This window comes from Hemicordylus capensis, chromosome 6 (assembly GCF_027244095.1).
Source record: "Hemicordylus capensis ecotype Gifberg chromosome 6, rHemCap1.1.pri, whole genome shotgun sequence".
NCBI lineage: Eukaryota > Metazoa > Chordata > Lepidosauria > Squamata > Cordylidae > Hemicordylus > Hemicordylus capensis.
The window spans coordinates 71,760,854-71,769,931 of NC_069662.1; the positions used below are offsets into that span (position 1 = coordinate 71,760,854).

Sequence of the window (9,078 nt, forward strand, 5' to 3'; positions counted from 1 at the left end):
CCCTACATATATGTAGGAGTCCATGCCATCGAACGCAAGGGGATTGACTTCAATCTGAGTAGACGTGCGTGGGAATGGGCTGTGCTTAATATCCGCTTTCATAGCCTGGGCACTGTCCAGATTACATGCTAAAACCGTGTCACTACTGCCCCTTCAGTGTGCTTCCGTCCTGCCTGTGTTTCGGCATCGCGGTCCCTGCGCTGTCAGCAAGGTGCCGTTCTCGTTTCTGATGTCCAGGGGCATCCCGCTAATGAGGCAAAGGGAGACGAATGCCTCCTGGCCCACAGCCTCGGAGGGCCCCCCGGCCAGTCCTGGCTCTCTCCATTCTGCCATGCAGCATGCCTGCAAGGGAGCGCAAAGACAGCTGCCTGCCTGCCTGCCATTGCTCTCCCTGCTTCCTCGCCCATGCAGCGTGCCTGCGAGAGCGAGAGGGAGCTGCTGGGAGCCCGAGGTCATGGAAGGCGGGAGAGAAGCAAACTTCCCCTTGGCGAAGCTTCCTCCTCCCCGACAGGCTGAGGTCGCCGAGAAGAATGGTTTGGATCGCTGCTGAGCTCTGTCCTGCTGTTGCGGGAGGGGGGCGATTCTATCTGCCTTCTATTGCCCAGGCTGGATCTGGAGCTGGAAGAGGGCGGGAGACACTGTCGAGAAGACAAGAACAATTAAGCCCCCACCCCGTTCATGTTGTTTTGCCCTGGTATTCTCTTTGCTTCAAGAGACAGTTAATGGCTTCCCCATTGGAACAGTTTGCCTGTCATTCACCTGTAAAGCTGAATCAAATGTGGGACTTCGGCACTGGGCATAGATCTTTGTGCCCTCCCCCTGGCTTGTAGAAGCCGGAGGAATTGTGCAAACCTGGGAAGACATGATGCCATACTCTTTCATGTACGTCATTGATTCCTGTTGCAGGATTTCGCCTTATTTAGCACACCATTTGGATTTGCTCTTTCTAAAAGTGTAGCCAGTACCCTGTTCTCGATACAAGCGGTTCATCGCTAAGGCTATCTCTTTTCGACCACTAACACAATCTTGGCCATGATGCGAACCACTTTTGCAGGGCAAATTGGTGCAGTGTCGCTGTGCCAATACAGCCAGGTTCATAACAGCCAAACAGTCTTGGAGACATGATACCCAGTTGTGAAACCATTGGAGACCCTATTACTGCTCTGCAAGCGCCACATAACTTTGGCTCTTCTCTCTTTGTCAGAGTGCCACCAGCGCCACCAAGCCCGCCAGGTCCACCAAGCCCGCCAGCGGGAGTACAATCGCCTCCAAGAAGGCCCAGCTCAAGAAGAATGTAAGTAATGGTTGTATTCTATCCAATGAGGCTATTCTCATGATGGAGGAAAACCGGGCGAAAGGAGCCCAGCCCTGTTTTCCATCCTCGTGAGACCCACCAGGCTTGCGGGTGAGCCCAGTGATTCTCTGGCAGCTAGCCCGCCAATGTAGCCCTCCTTTCAACCCAGCTGAGTGAGTGCTCCACTAACCCGGGTTTTCTGATCGTGTGGCGCCTTGGCATGGCTCCGTGCCACAGTCACACACCAGGAGACCTCCGCCGGGAGGCTCAAACAAGCCTTCTGATCCCGGGAGTCTCCCCAGGATTCCTCCATACACTCGCGTGGGTCATCCTGCTAACAAGCAGAAGGTTGCTGGTTCGAATCCCCGCAGGTACTATATGGGGCAGCAGCAATATAGGAAGTTGCTGAAAAGCCATCATCTCATACGGCGTGGTAGGAGGCAATGGTACACCCCTCCTGTATTTTAGCCAAAGTAAACCCCAGGACACTGTGGACTCCAGAAGTCGAAATCGACTTGACGGCACACTTTACTTTACTTTTATTTTTGTGAGACTGCTCCCCTGTTCTTTACCTTTTGAATGCCATTTTGAATACATTTTGAATGCCAAATCACTACTTTGGGGGCAAATGGCCGCTTTGGTATGGTGGGGCGAATTTTCACATGGATAGAGCACAGTAGGAAAGTCTTGACTCTGCCCCTCGCTGCACAACACATTCCCAGATTGGGGCCCCCTGTGACTGAGAGTCCAAAGGGTCTGCTTCCAGGTTGCACTTGTCTTCTAATGATGGCTCTCAGGTCATGTGCAGGTTGGCCATCATTTGGTCACCAGGGTGCTTTCCAGATTGTGAGCCGTGCACCGCAGAAAGCGGTGTAAACTGCAACGTTTTGTGGTGCCAAATTCAACCGACATTAGAGAGCCATTATAAGGGGGAAAGCCTCCTACAACGGGCAGACACAGCTATTATTTTATTTTATTTTTGCAATGCAGATGCAACATTATAGGGCTGTGACACAGCAATAAAATCCAAAAGGCGGTGTCAGAAATAGGAAAGGCACCTTCCTTACAACACAGGGGCTGTGATGTCAAAACACAGGCTCCACAGAAGCACACTGAAGGGACCCTTTGTGACAGTGTGATAGCGTGCAATCTGGAAAGCGCCCTGTTCACACACTTGGAATCAGTTCTGCATTTCAAGCATAATGACAGCAAAGGCTTCTGCTTGCAGAATAACAGTCCCGCTTGAGTGCCCTGCTCTTCGCCGGCCAGATGCCACTTCACCTGCCAGCCACTCCTGGCTCCCCGCCACCCTCCCTCCCTTTCTCCGTTACCTCCTTCGCTCTTCCCCATTGGGGATGGGTTTTTGAACTGCAGGTTCAGCAGTGAGGAGGGTGAAAAGGGAGCTGGTTCCTCCCACACTGCTGATCTGCAGTTCAAAGTCCCTCCGCATGGCAGTGAAGAGGAATGGGGGCATGAAAGAGGCAGTTCTGGCCTTGTCCCCGGATGCTGCGGTCAGTGTCAAGGGTGTGGCCAGCAGCGCATGGACCTCACCTCGGGCAGCATCGGCACTGGAGCTGACACTGGATCTAGCGCTACAGCTGAGCGACTTTGAAAAAGCTGCTGTCTTTGAGAAGTAATTGCCAAGTGATGACCAAATGACGAGGGAGGAGAAGAATGCCGCCTCGAACCCCATTAAGTTTCTGAACTAGAGGGACCAATGGTCTGACTCAGTGGAAGGCAACTTCCTATGTAACTATGTTTAGGCCTCTCTTTAAGAGGGAGGAGAGGGCGCAGTGGGAAGGCACCGCAGCCAATTGAATGGAAAAGAGTGGCTGACATCCCGAGCAGCAAGAGGCTGCTGCTAACTCATCCAGAACGTTCCCAAGCAGCAGAGTGTGCATGCAGCAGGAGGGAGGAGCGATGTTCACTGTTCTCCCTGCCTCTGTCAGTATCCGTTGCCTTGCAAAAAGAGGTCCCTGAGGGATTTCTGGAAGGATGTACTTTCCGGATTGTAGGTATGTCTCAACGTTGAGATTGATATTTCAAAACACTTGATGGACATTCTGCCATCCATGGATGTCTCTCCCTCATGTGACTTCTGAACCTTGCTGAGAAGTAAAGTGTGCCGCCAAGTCAGTGTTGACTCCTGGCAAGCCCAGGGGCACAATTCCAGTGCTTGCCCTAGGCGCTCTTTGCCCTAGATACGCCCCTGGGGGAGGGGAGCAATTCTGGCTGCTCTTTCCTGCCCCCATCAGTGCTCTTTACCTTCCTATGACGAATCTGTATGCAGTTGATGCAAGAATGCAGCCAGCCAGCAGGGCAGGCAGACGCTGTGTGGCCTGCTGGGCAACAAACAGCAGCACACAAACTACGGAACAGCAGCATGAAAACACCCAGCGGTTGCTGCTGCGAGTCTCCCTGCCACGTGGACCCTGCTTGGTGCGGGTGGCCCAGACAGCTCTCGGGCCTGGCCTGCGCTCTCCACCATCCAATGGGAGCACCCACCTGCCGCCCCCGTCCCACGCTGCCCAGAGATCTCGTGTGAGTGTGCTGCTGCAGCCTGTGCGAGTGAGTGGGGGGGGGGGGGTTTCAGGTGCCACTGGTCTGCTCGCCGGCCACCTGGGATCCGGAGATACCGGGACCCCCCAGCGGCGCCCGCTGGTTGAATCTTGTGATGGTGGGGCATGGAAATTATGCCCCCTTCAGGGGGCGCCCAGAGCACGTGCCCTGGCTGCCCCACCCTGGATCCGCCTCTGCCCTCCGCTCCGGAACAATCTGGCTGAGTTAGGAGCAGATTTTCTGTTTGCTGCTCTGGATATCAGCCTGTAATAAATTTAAGGTGGCGATGATGATGATGATGATGATGATGATGATGACGATAACGATGATGGTGATGAACAACTTTGTTAGCTATCCCATAACAAATTGTTGTCTGGACGGCTGACAACATGAAATTAAAACATGAAATGAAAACATACAAGACATTAAATCATAAGAGACCAAAAGGGGCAGGGGTGGGGGTGGGGAGAGGAAATACAAAATGCAATACAAAGACATTTTAAAACTCTTTTAAAATCAGTTTTAAAAAATCAAATTTGAAAATCAAAATTTTAAAAGCCCGACAGAACAAAAAGGTCTTTAGGTGGCATGTAAAAGAACAAAGTGAGGAAGCCAGGCGAAGCTCACTCAGGAAGCTATTCCATAAATGGGGTGTCACCACCCAAAAGGCCCTCTCCCTAGTAGCCACCCACTTCACCTCCTTTGGCAAGGGCACTCAGAGGAGGGCCTCTGAAGAAGAACTTAAGGTCCTGGTTGGGACATATGAAGCTAGGAACTTTGAACTTTGGGGCCGAAGTCCAGGGCCTCCACCAGTGTTCTCTCTAACAGGGATTCCCAGATGTTGTTGACCACAGCTCCCAGAATCCCCAGCCAAAGGCCATTGCAGCCAAAGGGTATTGCTGGGAGTTGTAGTGAACAGTATCTGGAAATCCCTGCTAGAGGCAACACTGGCCTCCACACCCCTTGGGGGGCCCCCAAATCCTTTTTAGTTTGCTTTGGGTGGTGTGGTCTCCACTGGCCCTCAATGGACCAGGCACTCAAGTATAACTGTGACCTGTTTCAGGTGCTTTAGAGACAGAGGGGGGAGTGGTGGGGGGAGATATGTGGGATGGGAATATGTTAAGTTGTGTGTTGAAACATTTCTGCTAGTGCATATCTGCATAAGTATATCTGTTTTATATTCTTACATTCTTGTGAGTTCAGTTGCTGTTTGTGCCCTCAAGAACCCACGTATTAAAAATATTGCATGTGTGTATGTGTGTGTAGGGGCATGATGCTTAATTTGCAGGGTGGGGTGCTCCAGAAACCTTTAGGTCCAGGCTCCAAAATTACCTAGGTGCACCTTTGCCTCTGATAGAGCACAGACTGTTTGGAGTAAAGGTGTATCTGGTTGGTTTGTGTAGTGCTGTAAGCAAATGTGCTCAGGCTGGCCTAGATGCAGCAGATTCTCTTTAATGTCTGTTTTCATTCTGTCAGGTCCACAACACCACCCCTGTTTGAACCTCCATCTGCACCTCCATCCACACCTCCATCCGTATATCAGTCTGTACCTCCATCTGCACCTCCATCCTCACCTCCATCCGTACATCATTCTATAGCTCCATCTGCACCTCCACCTGTACCTCTATCTGCACCTCCATCCGCACTTCCATCCGTACATCAGGCCGTACCTCCATCTGCACCTCCGCCTTTAAATGGGGTAAGTAAATGTAGAGTAATCTGGGCCTGCTTCTTCCTTTCATTAACCTCGTCATTTTAGAGCTGGTCTGTAAGACAGCCTAGTACAAAGTACGATTGTCAGATACATTTTTTTCAAGGTAGCTAATTTGCACAACCTTTTACTCATACCAGTTTACTCTACCCTACATGAACCATCTACTCCCCCTTTGAGCAGACTTAATATAGGATGCTCTGCATGCATTGCAATATACTTAGGCTTAAAACAATCACAAATGAATCAGTTCCCACTAAGACATAGTCAGAAAAGAAATGGAATCTCTGCTTGTTAAAGGTGGGCCAGAGAAAGTTGTTTTCAGTACTTCACCCACTCCCAGTCTCTTTCCGGGGCGTAGGATGGCTGGCAGCAACACTGGACAGGGAGGCGCCTGCCCTTTTCCTGCCAATGCTGCCAGGCCTGTCCCCCCGCCGCCCGACGAGGTCTCCTCTGCCAGCACCGGGTCTCCCTACACACATACTGCTACTGCCGCTGCCTCCTCCTCTGATGGCAGGCTTGTCCCCGGCTGTGCTGTCCCCTGCCGGCCATACCCCTTCCACCCTGTGTCAGGACACCAATGCAGGAGGCGTTTCTGGGGCTGAGCAGCATGTGTGGCGCATCCAACTGGAGAGTGCATTCTGTGTTTGCCCAGCTGGGGGCTTCTTTGCCTTGCTTGACAGGGAGAGGAAGGAAGAACCCTACTGGGCCAGCGCAGAAAGCACTCGCCGACTGAATGGGCCATGCAGACACGTAATCAGGGTGGGGCAGGCAGGGCACGTGCCCTAGGCGCCAGTTGCAGGGGAGCGCCAAGTGCTTGCCATGCCCCGCACCCAACCACCACAGTTGTGTGTGTTTTTTTCAGGGTTGGTTTGTTTTGTTTTGGAAAATCCCCCCCTGCTGGTTGCCTGCTGCCACCCCCACTCATGCATTCGCGCAAGTAGCACAACAGAAATCTGAGTCCCGGCGGAGAGCCTGCACCCCTGCCCCTACCCCCCCAGAGCACTGACTTTCCGATTATTTTTAGGGAGCGTTTGCTGCCTTAAAGCATCTATTCCCCTTTCTCTTCCTCCAGAGGGGGAAAATAGATGCTTTCAGGCAGCAAGCCTGCCCTGAAATGAGACTGAAGAGCTCTCTTCAACTCTTTAGAGCTCAAGGCCACACCCCTTTGCATGTGATGTCATCATGTGATACTTCACATGCAAAAGGGCGTGGCCTAGAGCTCTAAAGAGCCGGAGGGAGCTCTTCAGTCTCATTTCAGGGTAGGCTTGCTGCGTGAAAGCACCTCTTCACTCCAAGGTGTGCTCCTTATTCAGTAAACAAAATTTTGCAGGCAACCCCTCTCCCCATCCAGCTCAAATCCAATCTTCCTTTCTTTGGGTGGGCTTTAATCTGTGCTCTGTTGTTGGAGGGGGTTAGAGGGGAGGGGTGCGGAAGAGAGTAGGTACTTAGCTGTGCTGGTTTGCCCTTCCAGCAGCTCATGGGTAATAGCTTTGCTGTCTGCTTTCGTGGAATAGGGATTTGCAAAAATAAATTGCTTTGAATTATTTTGTAGAAGGCATAACTCTTATGCGAGTAGTGTTCATGGTTCATCTTTAGTGATGTATTATAAAACTGTATTTAGTTTTTTGCACTGGGTGTTTTCTGTGTGTGTCCAGACAGTCAACAGTTGATGGTGACATGCTAGAGGGCTTTTTTCTTCTTCATTCCACAGATTAGCTGTAGAAACAGTCTCAGGGCTAAGATGTGCCTTCTACAACAGACACATGTAATACTCTCTCGGGTGTGGGTGGTTGTGATTCGAATTACACATGGCCACTGGCAGTTGCGAGTTTCAGCAGAGAAATGGGTGGAGTGTTTTTTACCTCTGGCTGCTTTTTTCTCACATGGATGGAAAAGGAGCCTTGAGAGGGCAAATTTAAGGAGGAAAAAAATAACTGCTGGGGGGAAATATCATGATCCTTTGCTTTTTGTCCCTTTGCTCAGACGTATAGTTTTTCACTAGCTGATTTTAATTAAAAAAGCAAAACAGTTGAGGTGACTGGTACCTGCATCTATTGCATAATGTCGATTTGCCTCACTGTTCCACTGTAGTGCTGTTAGTGCAACTAACCGTTCTCAGCGTGCAACTGTTGACACTTATAGATGCTCTGCAACGCTTTCTTTTTTCCTTTTGGATTGTAGCACTGTGTTCTGCTTCCTCCTGTTGTGGTCCAGGCCTGATTTATATACTGAATATGCTCATTAGCTAGCATACAAAATGAGGCCTGTCTCATAGTGTCACCAAGTGACCAAGTTCTTTTATATAGTGACCATGTAGGATCTGGACGCAAGGAAGAAAGGAGATCAAACCAAACCTAAATGATTCAATGGGCTTTATTGAGTATAAAAGAATAACAACATCAATCTAACTGAGCAGAAAGCAGAACATTCTATCAATATTACTAACAGTATTTCAACCCTAACCAGCAACAATATTCACCCAGTGTGCCTAACTAACACATGTGTGTGTGTTAAATCTTCCTAGAGCCTAATACAACTCAGATACAGATGGAAAAAGGGGGAGGGGTTAAGGAATGCTGAGGACTGGCATGGTTTGGGGAGATCAGGAATTAGTAGAGGGACGAGGGGAAAGGAGAAGAAGGGGAAAGGATGGGAGGATCCAAGGCTTGTAGAGGCAGCATATTACCAGGATCAGAGGCTTGAGAGCATTGGATCTTTCAGCTGAAGGAGAAAAGCTGTTGGCTGGAGACAAGAGCTTTTGGATCAAGCATGCAGTTTGCTCAGAGCATGTCTGAGAGTCAGAGCACCATGGCTGGGGAAGTCTTGACTTCTCATTGCGCAGTGGAAGTCACAGACAGTTCCTGTCCATGGCCAGAGTTCCTGCCTCTAGCCCTACGGCTTGGGCAGCAAACCCTTGGATTGCTCATGAGCAGATCTTGCTTGTAGGCACAAGACTGCGTGGCACGTCTCGTACTCGAATTAGAATGGTATAAACCAGCCCACTATGAGGAATTACGGTTTTGCAATAATTTCAGTCCGTAGGAGACCAGGTTTAGAGCGGGAATGCTGCAAGACACCTTGTCTGTGTAGCTGCAATCCTGTCAAAGATCTGTGAGAGCCAGAATTGGGCTGTGCTGGCAAACCACAAAGCAAGGTTTGAAGGTTATGGAAAAGCAATTGTGAAAACCAGCCCACAGTTTCTAGTTTGCCATTGTAATGGCAACAAAGAAATGTCTCCCAGATTCACTGGGGGAAACCCAATTTACTGAGTGCATTTTAATTTAATGATTTTATCTACTTCATATTTTCAGAAGTTCGGGTGCAGGAAGCGAGGAGGGAGGAAGCGAAGATTGAAGAAGCGCTACTGAGCAGGGAGGAAGGTGATCTGTGAAACACCAACATTTGTTATTTTTGTAAATATGATTATTTTTGTATATTATTATTATTACTATTATTGTTATTCTTACTGTGATTATTATTATAATTAAAAAACACATTATTCTGAAAGACA

General features: G+C 49.9%; 1 long non-coding RNA gene across 1 annotated transcript; it reads left to right on the forward strand.

Annotated features, from left to right (window-relative positions):
- Nucleotides 1–1,261: 1,261 nt before the first annotated feature.
- On the forward strand, nt 1,262–9,078 carry LOC128331784 (uncharacterized). Its single transcript, XR_008310428.1, has 3 exons — nt 1,262–1,294; nt 5,330–5,552; nt 8,879–9,078. It is a non-coding gene; the product is annotated as an uncharacterized LOC128331784 (long non-coding RNA).